This window comes from Ahaetulla prasina, chromosome 2 (assembly GCF_028640845.1).
Source record: "Ahaetulla prasina isolate Xishuangbanna chromosome 2, ASM2864084v1, whole genome shotgun sequence".
NCBI lineage: Eukaryota > Metazoa > Chordata > Lepidosauria > Squamata > Colubridae > Ahaetulla > Ahaetulla prasina.
This window is the reverse complement of record NC_080540.1, coordinates 945,219-955,802: the sequence shown is the minus strand read 5'-3', so window position 1 is coordinate 955,802 and position 10,584 is coordinate 945,219. Positions and strand designations below refer to the sequence as shown.

The window sequence follows — 10,584 nt, the reverse complement described above, 5'->3', positions numbered from 1 at the left end:
TGTTGTGTCATCTGCGAACTTCAGTAGCTTAACAGATGGATCATTGGAGATGCAGTCATTGGTATACAGAGAGAGAGAAGTGGGAGAGCACACAGCCTTGGGGCGCCCCTGTGCTAATTGTACAGGTATTCGATGTGATCTTGCTTAGCTTCACCTGCTGCTTCCTGTTTGTTAGGAAGCTTGTGATCCACTTACAAGTCTGTTCCGGTACCTGTAGCTGGTTTAGCTTAGTTAGAAGAATGTCTGGAATGATGGTATTGAATGCTGAACTAAAGTCTACAAAAAGGACCCTTGCATAGGTCTTTGGAGACTCAAGATGTTGTAGGATGTAGTGCAGAGCCATATTAACAGCATCATCTGTTGATCTATTTGCTCGGTATGCAAATTGCAAGGGGTCTAACAGCGGATTCGTGATGGTTTTCAGGTAGGAAAGCACTAGCCTTTCAAAGGTTTTCATGACTACAGATGTTAGAGCAACTGGTCTGTAGTCATTCAGTTCCTTGATGGTGGGCTTCTTCGGCACTGGGATGATGGTAGAGCGTTTGAAGCAAGAAGGAACATAGCACATTAAAGTTTGAGAAAAACCGCTTGTACACAACTAGGAAAAAAAAAACGAAGGAAAAGGCATGAAGGCAAATGTATTCACTCAAATTTTGAATAACATTTTAAAAAATTAAAATTTTTAATTTTGAGTATTCACTCAAAATTCACTCAAAACCGTAGAAATGGTGGTAGACTTTAGGAGAAACCCTTCCATACTTCCACCTCTCACAATACTTGACAACACAGTATCAACAGTAGAAACCTTCAAATTTCTGGGTTCTATCATATCGCAAGATCTCAAATGGACAGCTCAGATCAAAAACATCATTAAAAAAGGACAACAAAGAATGTTCTTTCTGCGCCATCTCAGTAAGCTCAAACTGCCCAAGGAGCTGCTGATTCAGTTCTACAGAGGAATTATTGAGTCTGTCATTTGCACCTCTATAACTGTCTGGTTCGGTTCTGCAACCCAACAAGAAAAACACAGACTTCAGAGGATCATGAGAACTGCAGAAAAAATAATGGCTACCAACCTGCCTTCCATTGAGGACCTGTATACTGCACGAATCAAGAAGAGGGCCGTGAAAATATTTGCAGATCCCTCGCATCCTGGACATAAACTGTTTCAACTCCTACCCTCAAAACGACGCTATAGAGCACTGCACACCAGAACAACTAGACACAAGAACAGTTTTTTCCGTCCAGTGACGTCACCGCTCCTGCTGGGTGCTCTAACAGGGCACTCCGCGTTAGAAGATTGTAAAAGTCAGTGAAACAGTATAAATCACTGTTCACTGACCTTAGCATACCCTTTGGGCATAAGAGGGTTATGCAGAGTTGTGGAAAAGTGGTAGATCTAGACAGGGGGTTTGCTCTTAAGAGCGAATTTTCCTGGATTTATGATCCCACCGAATTCCACTATCTCCAACTTCAAACGTGCTCCTGTTTTTTTTTCAGGAAAAAGGAGTAGGGGGTCATTTCTGCTCAAAAGGACTTATTAAATTGATTGATTTTCTAAGCAGATGGGAATTTCACAAGCGTTCGATCTTTGATGTAGAATCAACACGGCAAGTATACCGACTCCCTTTTTGAAACCTGAAACCTTTCTTTGTCTCTGATTAATTGACTTTTAAAATGGCGTCTGAAAGTGAAAGTAAAAATTTTTAGTACAACAAAGTAGCGTTATTTGTGGATTGTTACAAACGGAGTTCTCTTATACTGAAAGGAGTAAAGGAAAGTTGTTAAGTTTAAATTCCTGATTCTTTTGAAGACAGAATGGCAGCTAAACCTTTAAAGCCTTCTGGAAGAAGGGGATCTGAACCAAGTCTTGAGGATATATTGAAAGTACAATTAAAACTTTCTGAAGATAGGCAAAAAGAGATGATGGAGAATTTTAATGCAAAAATAAGAGAAGATATTCTCATGGCAGTTCAAGGATTGAGTAAAAAAATTGAGGGATTGGAAGAGGAAATCTGACAGATCTCTCAGTCAAATAAGCATTTAGAAGATAAAATGCAAGGTGTTCAGAAAAAAGTGGATCAAAATGAAGATCAGGTTGTGATATTACAATATAAACTTATGGAAGGAGCTCTTAGAATCCGTGGTATGCAAGAACAGTGAGGAGAAGACTTAAGAAAAATTATATCAGAAGCATTGGCTGAATTTATTGAAGTGGAACCCCAAGAGGTAGCTTACCAAATTGATAAAATATATAGAGTTAACTCCTGGATCGCAAGACAGAGAAAGCTTCCTCGGGACATTGTGGTTTATTTTGTGAAAAGGACTATGAGAAATCAGATTCTGCAAGTTTCATATCAGACAACTTTAAAAATTGGAGAACAGGAGCTGAAGGTGTTGAAAGAGATTCCTTCCAAGATGTTAAGAGATAGGAAGGAATTTGTTTTTTTTACACAAGAACTTAAAAAACATCAGATTCAATTCAGATGGGAGGTGCCAGTTGGACTGACAGTATTTTATCAAGGAAGGAGATATAGAATTGACACTGTTTTAAAGGCAAAGGATTTTCTTTCTACAGTTTTGAAAGTTGAAACAGAAGTGATAGAAAAACTTCAAGAGATTCAAGAAGGCGTGGTGATCCAAGAGCCTTTATTGCTGCCAGCATTAGAGGAACCACAAGAGCAAAGGGTGACAAGAGGAGCTCTTAAGCGTAAAGAAGAGCAACAGTCTCAAAGTAAAAGTCAGGACCCCAGTATGGAAGCTGTGGGAGGAGCCAGACGGAAGATACCGGAGGAGGATCTTCCGTTGTTGGCTTCAAAGCTTCAGGAGGCCAGTAATGGCAAATAGAATTTTGTCATGGAATGTTAATGGCTTGAATTCAGCTCAGAAAAGAAGGAAAATATTTCACTACTTGAAACAATTTAAAAATGATGTGATTTGCCTGCAAGAGACACATATAAAATTATCAAACCAAAAATACTTAATTAACTCAAAATTAGGTAAACATTTTGTTGCATCAGCTTTGGAAAAGAAGCATGGAATTGTTGTATATATCAGGAAGGATATACCAGCTAAGTTAATTGAGGCAGATATTCAAGGAAGATTTATTGCTATTGAACTGGTGATGCAAAAAAGACTTTGCTGATAGGTATTTATGCACCTAATCAGCAACAAGAAAAGTTTTATAAAAAATTACACGAGAGGTTGATCCTCTGGGATTATAGTTAGTTTATTTTATTAGGAGACTGGAATGGAGTAATTGATACAAGAAGTGATAAGAGAACCTCTTCCAAGAAGATACCTATACATGCAAAATTACCAAAATCCTTTTTTGAAATGATGGAAGACTATGAGTTTAGAGATATATGGAGGTTACGGAATCCAGATGAGAGAGATTTTACTTTTTTTTCCGATAGGCACCAATCTTTCTCACGTATTGATTTTATTTTAATTTCTAATGACTTGCTTTCTAGGGTGAAGAAAATGAAGATATTTCCGAGGTGTTTAACTGACCATAGCCCAGTATGGATGGAATTATTACAAGGGAAAAAAGGTGGTAGAACATGGAGGTTGAATGAAAATCTGTTTAGATATGAGGATAATGTAACTTATTGTAAGAAACAGTTAAAAGAATTTTTTGATTTTAATATGTACAAAGGGACACCTATAGGAACTGTGTGGGAAGCGAGCAAAGCGTTTATTAGAGGGATATTGATTTATTTGGACAACAGGCAAAGGAATAATAAACAAAGGCAGCGTAGGTACTTGGAAGAAGAAATTCAAAGGAAGCAACAGTTATTAATTCAAAACCCACAAGATCACAAACTTAAAGAGGCTATAAAAATATTACAGAGTCAATTTAATATGTTAATGGCAGACCAGGTGGCAACGAATATACAATATGCTAAACATAATACCTTTTGTAATGCAAATAAACCTGGGAGATGGTTGGCATATAACTTAAGGAAAAAACAGAAAGCACGTGTCATACAAAAAATAGAATATAAAGGCAAAGAGATATATCAACAGGATAAAATTAAAAAGGCATTCTCAGAATTTTACACTGCTCTATATGCAAAAGACAAAATATTGAATAGGGACATTTATGATTATTTGAAAGATTATAAGGTTAATATTCTAACATTAGAACAGAGGGAGGAGCTGAATCGGCCGATAGCTACTGGAGAAATAGTGGAGGCAATTAAACAATTAAAATGGGAAAACCCTGGTACAGATGGTCTTACAGCAAGTTATTATAAAAATACAGGATGAAATATTAGGCCCACTTAAAGAATTATTTAATCAGATACAACTAGGAGTGGGAATACCCCCGTCATGGAAAACATCTTTTATTTCACTGATACCAAAAGAGGAGCAAGATTGCTCTAAACCCGGTAACTACAGGCCGATTTCACTTTTAAATAATGATTATAAGATTTTTGTAAAAATAATAGCAAATAGATTAATGTTAGTTTTACAACAAAGAATTCATACTGATCAATCTGGTTTTATAAAGGGAGGCAGATGAGGAATAATGTTAGACAGATTATTAATATATTGGAATATTTGGAAAGAAGAATACTTCAGCAGCACTTATTTTTTGGATGCAGAGAAAGCTTTTGATTGATTGCATTGGGATTTTTATTTAAATTAATAGAAAATGCAATTTGGAGACTGTTTTGTTAGAATAATTAAAGCGATTTATGGAGAGCAAACAGCACAGATTATAATAAATGGTAGTTTGACAGAAGTTATTAAGATTGCGAAAGGAACAAGACAGGGATGTCCCTTATCACCATTATTGTTTGTTTTGACTCTGGAACCATTATTAGATAAAATACGAGAATTAATGAAAATAGAGGAATTAAGATTAGACAATATGAGTACAAAGTTAGAGCTTTTGCAGATGATGTAGTGGTTACCTTAACAAATCCTATAAATTCAAGTAGATTTTGTTGGAAGTAATTGATAAATATGGAAAGGTATCAGGATTTAAAATAAATCAGAATAAAACAAAAGTGATAATTAAAAATATGTCTATACAACAGAAACAAAACTAGAGGAAATGACAGGATTTCAGGTGGTAAAAAGGTTAAATACTTAGGGTTTATATTAGCTCATCGAACAAGAAACTTTATAAGAATAATTATGACTTGCTATGGCAAAAGTTCAGAATGATATGAGTGTCTGGAAAAATTGCAGTTATCGCTATTGGGAAGGATTGCGGCTATTAAAATGAATGTGTTACCTAGATTTTGTTTCTGTTCCAGATGATACCAATAATTAAAAAGGATAAAATTTGGAAGATTGGCAGATTGGGATTAATAAATTTATATGGCAGGGTAAAAGGCGAGGTTAAAATGAAAATAATACAGGACTCACGGGAAAGAGGTGGCTTAAAAATGCCTAACTTTAAACTATATTATGAAGCAGTAGCCCTTTCAGTAATAAGTGACTGGTTTAATTTAACGGAGGAAAGAATTTTGAATATAGAAGGTTATGACTTGTTATATGGATGGCATGCGTATTTATTTTATGAAAAAAAAGTGGATAGGGCTTTTAAGAATCATGTGTTGAGAAGTGCTCTTTATGGAGTCTGGAAAAAATATTCTTATAAATTAGATTACAAGATTCCTATATGGGCGAGCCCCAGACATGCAATAGAGAATATAAATATAGAACAGACACAGGAAATGATTACTTATAAAGAACTTTTGTATGCTGAAGGAGGTAGATTGTAATTAAAATCATTACAGGTATTAAATGAAGAAGGGAGGAATTATACTTGGTTTCAATATGGGCAAATAAGTGCTAGATGGAAAGAAGATCAAAAAATTGGTATAATGCAAAGGGAGGAAAATTTAATAAAGCAAATTAGAAATCAGACCCAGGAGCATATAAAGAGATTGTATAATGTGTTGCTTGAAATAGATTCGGAAAAGGATTTGGTAAAGGACTGTATGATAAAATGGGCACAGAATATTCAGGATCCAATAATGTTGGAAACATGGGAGAAAATCTGGGTTAGAAATGTTAAGTTTACACAAGCACAGAATTTAAGGGAAAATTTTTATAAGATGTTTTATAGATGGCACTTAGATCCCAAAAAATTATCACGTATGTATCCTAATATCCAAGCAAAATGTTGGAGGTGTGATTGTGATGACGCTACATATTTTCATATTTGGTGGACTTGCAAGAAAATTAAGGCCTTTTGGATAATAATTTGGTGGATTATTCAAAATGTACTGAAGAAGAAGATAAAGTTCCTGCCACAATTTTTCCTTTTGGGAATTATAACGGATTGTACAGGGATTGAGACTAAACTGATTCTGAATTTAATAACAGCAGCAAGACTGTTGATTGGACAATACTGGAAGAAGAAGAGTACCTACAATAGAAGAATGGATACTGAAAGTCATTAATTTGGCTGAGATGGCTAAAATCTCAGCTTTTAAAAGACAATACTTGGGAAAGATATTTAATTGAATGGAAAAATGGATTGATTATCTACAAAACAGATATCAGATTAAGAAATATCAGATTGCCTTTGAATAATTAGAAAGTTATTTTATGTAATGGGAGGTTGGGAGATGAAAAGCTTTGGATGAGGTCAATTGGATTGGAAGGAAAATTTTATTCTATGTTTGGTTTATGTATAACAATACCTTGTGATTGACCGGGAAGCCGGGGGAAGGGAGGAGGGAAGGGGGTTTTCTGGGAGGGAGGGGGGAAAAAGGGGGGGGAAATGTCTTTGTTTTTTTTAAAACTCTTTCAATAAAATAAAAAAAAGAACAGTTTTTTCCCGAAGGCCATCACTCTGCTAAACAAATAATTCCCTCAACACTGTCAGACTATTTACTGAATCTGCACTACTATTAATCGTCTCATAGTTCCCATCACCAATCTCTTTCCACTTATGACTGTATGATTGTAACTTGTTGCTGGCAATCCTTATGATTTATATTGATATATTGATCATCAATTGTGTTGTAAATGTTGTACCTTGATGAACGTATCTTTTCTTTTATGTACATTGAGAGCATATGCACCAAGACAAATTCCTTGTGTGTCCAATCACACTTGGCCAATAAAATTCTATTCTATTCTATTCTATTCTATTCTATTCTATTCTATTCTATTCTATTTTATTCTATGTAGGATAATGAAGGGAGAAAACCAGATAAAAAGCCCTTTCCCGGGAGTCTTTAGCCGTCCAATCCGATCCAGAGGTTGGGCGTGACAGCCGCTTGTCTGAAAGGGTCTAGGCTTTAGGAGATTGCAAAAGAGAGTTGGAAGGGACCTTGTAGGTCATCTAGCCCAACCCCCGCCTAAGCAGGAGACCTTACACCATTTCTGTCACATCCAATGTGAAAGCCTCTCACAACCTCTGAAGGCAACTTCTGTTCTATTCCTTGATTGCTCTGTCAGGAAATGTCTCCTTATTTCCAGGTTGAATCTCTCCGTGTTCAGTTTCCATCTGCTGTGCCTTGTCTGGCCTTCTGGTGCTTTGGGGAATAGCTTGACCCCCTTCCTCCTCTCTATGGAAGCCCCTCAAGTATTGGAAGAAGCTATTGAGTCTCCCTTGGTCCTTCTCTTCATTAGACTAGCCATGCACAGTTCCTGCAACTGTTCTTCCTATGTTTTAGCCTCCAGTCCTCTTAATCGTCCTGGTTGCTCTTCTCTGCACTCTTTCCAGAGTCTCAAGATCTTTTTTATAGTGTGGGAACCAAAACTGGAGGCAGTACTCCAGGTGTGGTCTTACTAAGGCTTTATAGAGTGGTATTAGCATCTCACTTGATCTTGATTGTATCCCTCTGTTAACGCAATTTAGGATTGTGTTGGCTTTTTTGGCGGCTGCTGCACACTGCTGGCCCATATTTAACTGGTTGTCCACCAAGACTCCAAGATCCCTCTCACAGTCACTGCTATTAAGCCTGGTTTCACCCAGTCTATATGTGTACTTTTGGTTTTTCTTGCCTAAGCAGAAGACTTTACTTTTCTCTACACTGAATTTCATTGCAGAAAATGAAAACTGCAGAAAAAATAATTGCTACCAACCTGCCTTCCACTGCACGAATCAAGAAGAGGGCCGTGAAAATACTTACACACCCCTCGCATCCTGGACATAAACTGTTTCAACTCCTACCCTCAAAACGACGCTATAGAGCACTGCACACTAGAACAACTAGACACAAGAACAGTTTTTTTCCGGAAGGCCATCACTCTGCTAAACAAATAATTCCCTCAACACTGTCAGACTATTTACTAAATCTGCACTACTATTAATCTTCTCATAGTTTCCATCACCCATCTCTTTCCACTTATGACTGTATGACTGTAACTTTGTTGATGGCAATCCTTATGATTTATATTGATATATTGACCATCAATTGTGTTGCAAATGTTGTACCTTGGTGAATGTATCTTTTCTTTTATGCACACTGAGAGCATATGCACCAAGACAAATTCCTTGTGTGTCCAATCACACTTGGCCAATAAAAATTCTATTCTATTCTATTCTATTCTAATCTATTCTATTCTATTTTGTTAGATAGGGCCCAGTGTCAAGATATATCTGGATCTTGAGCCTATCTTCTGGGGTGTTAACTATTCTTGCCACCTTAGTATCTCCTGCAAATTTGATAAGTTCCCTTTCTATTCCCTCAATATATGAAGATATTGAAGAGTACTGGGCCTAAAGCAGAGCCTAGTGAAACCCACTGTTTACTTCCCTCCATGTAGACATAGACCCATAGACAACTTGTTGAGTATGGTTTGTCAGCCAGTTACAAATCCAACTGGTGGTGATGCTATTTATCCCACTTACCAAGATGTAGGTTGTGGTTTAGCTAGAAAAAAGGTCTACTGCCTTAAGCAGGGGGTTGGACTAGAAGATCTCCAGGGTCCCTTCCAGCTCTATTCTGACTACCTGTTGAGATCCCACTGGTGGTGGCCAAGGCCAAGCCTGAGTTTGTCCACCTTGCACGACGGGGAGATTGCTATCCATGCCAGGGGAATAGATGCAATCTACATAGACTTCTGCAAAGCTTTTGATTCATGATAAACTATTCCTCAAACTAAAATCCTACGGCATTTCGGGACCTCTTCACAATTGGATAAATGCCTTCCTGCCAAACAGACAACAAGTGGTCAAAATTGGCAACGCTATATCTAATCCTGTTCCTGTCAAAAGTGGCGTTCCCCAACGTAGTGTTCTTGGACCAACACTCTTCATACTATACATAAATGATCTCTGCCACCTCATCTCAAGTTATTGTGTTCTCTTTGCTGACGATGTCAAACTATTTAATGCCACCAATAATACTTCTACCCTTCAAGAAGACCTCGACTTAATTTCCGATTGGTCTAAAACTTGGCAACTCCAAATCTCAACCAGCAAATGCTCAGTCTTACATATTGGAAAAAATAACCCTAATATCAAGTACAAACTTGATGGACATTACCTAACTGATGACCCCCACCCTGTCAAAGATCTTGGAGTTCTCATATCAAATGACCTTAGTGCCAAAGCTCACTGCAACTACATAGCAAAAAAAAGCCCTAAGAGTTGTAAACCTAATTTTACGCAGCTTCTTTTCTGAAAACTCTACACTACTAACTAGAGCATACAAAACATTTGCCAGACCTATTCTTGAATACAGCTCATCCGTCTGGAACCCATACCACATCTCTGACATAAATACAATAGAAAGAGTCCAGAAATATTTTACTAGAAGAGTTCTTCACTCCTCCGAAAACAACAAAATACCTTATACCAACAGACTTGAAATCCTGGGATTAGAAAACTTACAACTCTGTCGACTTCGACATGACCTGTGTTTAACACACAAAATCATCTATTGCAATATCCTTCCTATAAAAGACTACTTCAGCTTCAATCGCAATATAACAAGAGCAAAAAATAGGAGGCTTCCGGTGGCTCCGCTTCGTTAATGGCGGGCTATTTTAGTCCGCCAGTTCTGTGTGATTCTGTAGAGCTGTTTAGACAGCGTTAATCTGCTGTCAGCAGCTTGTAAATCTCTAACCTCGGGCAAAGAGGGGGAGGTGAGCATTCAGGCTGAAGTAGAGCCCCCAAGGAAAGCCCCAGGAAGATTTCTGGTGGTTTGTTGGGAACGCTCCTTCTATAGCTCGAAAAAAGCTCCAGAATCCAGAACGCTTCTGCAAATGGCAGAACAAAACACAGCGTCCATCTCCGTGACTGATGGATTACTGAAGGATTGCTACACGGACAGAGCTAAAAACAGGAGTGCTGGCATTTGATTGTAAGATGATTTTAACTCCCTGACAGAGAAGGTATTTGTATTCAAGAGTGGAGATGATGAAAGATGGCGTTTTGTGTATTGAAAGTGAAAGCTAAGCTAAGCGAAAGCTAAGGAAATGCTTATTACAATTGCTGGCGTGGAACCTTTAAGAAGAATATAACAAGATATTTTTAAAAAAATGGAATTTTTTTAAAGTCTCTTTTTTTTATTATCTTTTTCTTTTTTTCTTCCTTTTTTCTCTCTCTCCTTTTCTTCTTCTTGGTATTATTTATTTTTAAAATGGCCTTCAAGCAAAGAG

The 10,584-nt window shown here is 37.2% G+C and overlaps 1 protein-coding gene across 1 annotated transcript in view; it reads left to right on the top strand.

Annotated features, from left to right (window-relative positions):
* The window catches only part of LOC131192792 (beta-1,3-galactosyltransferase 4-like), a 48,340-nt gene that overhangs the window by 13,105 nt on the left and 24,651 nt on the right, over window positions 1-10,584 (top strand). The window lies entirely within an intron of this gene.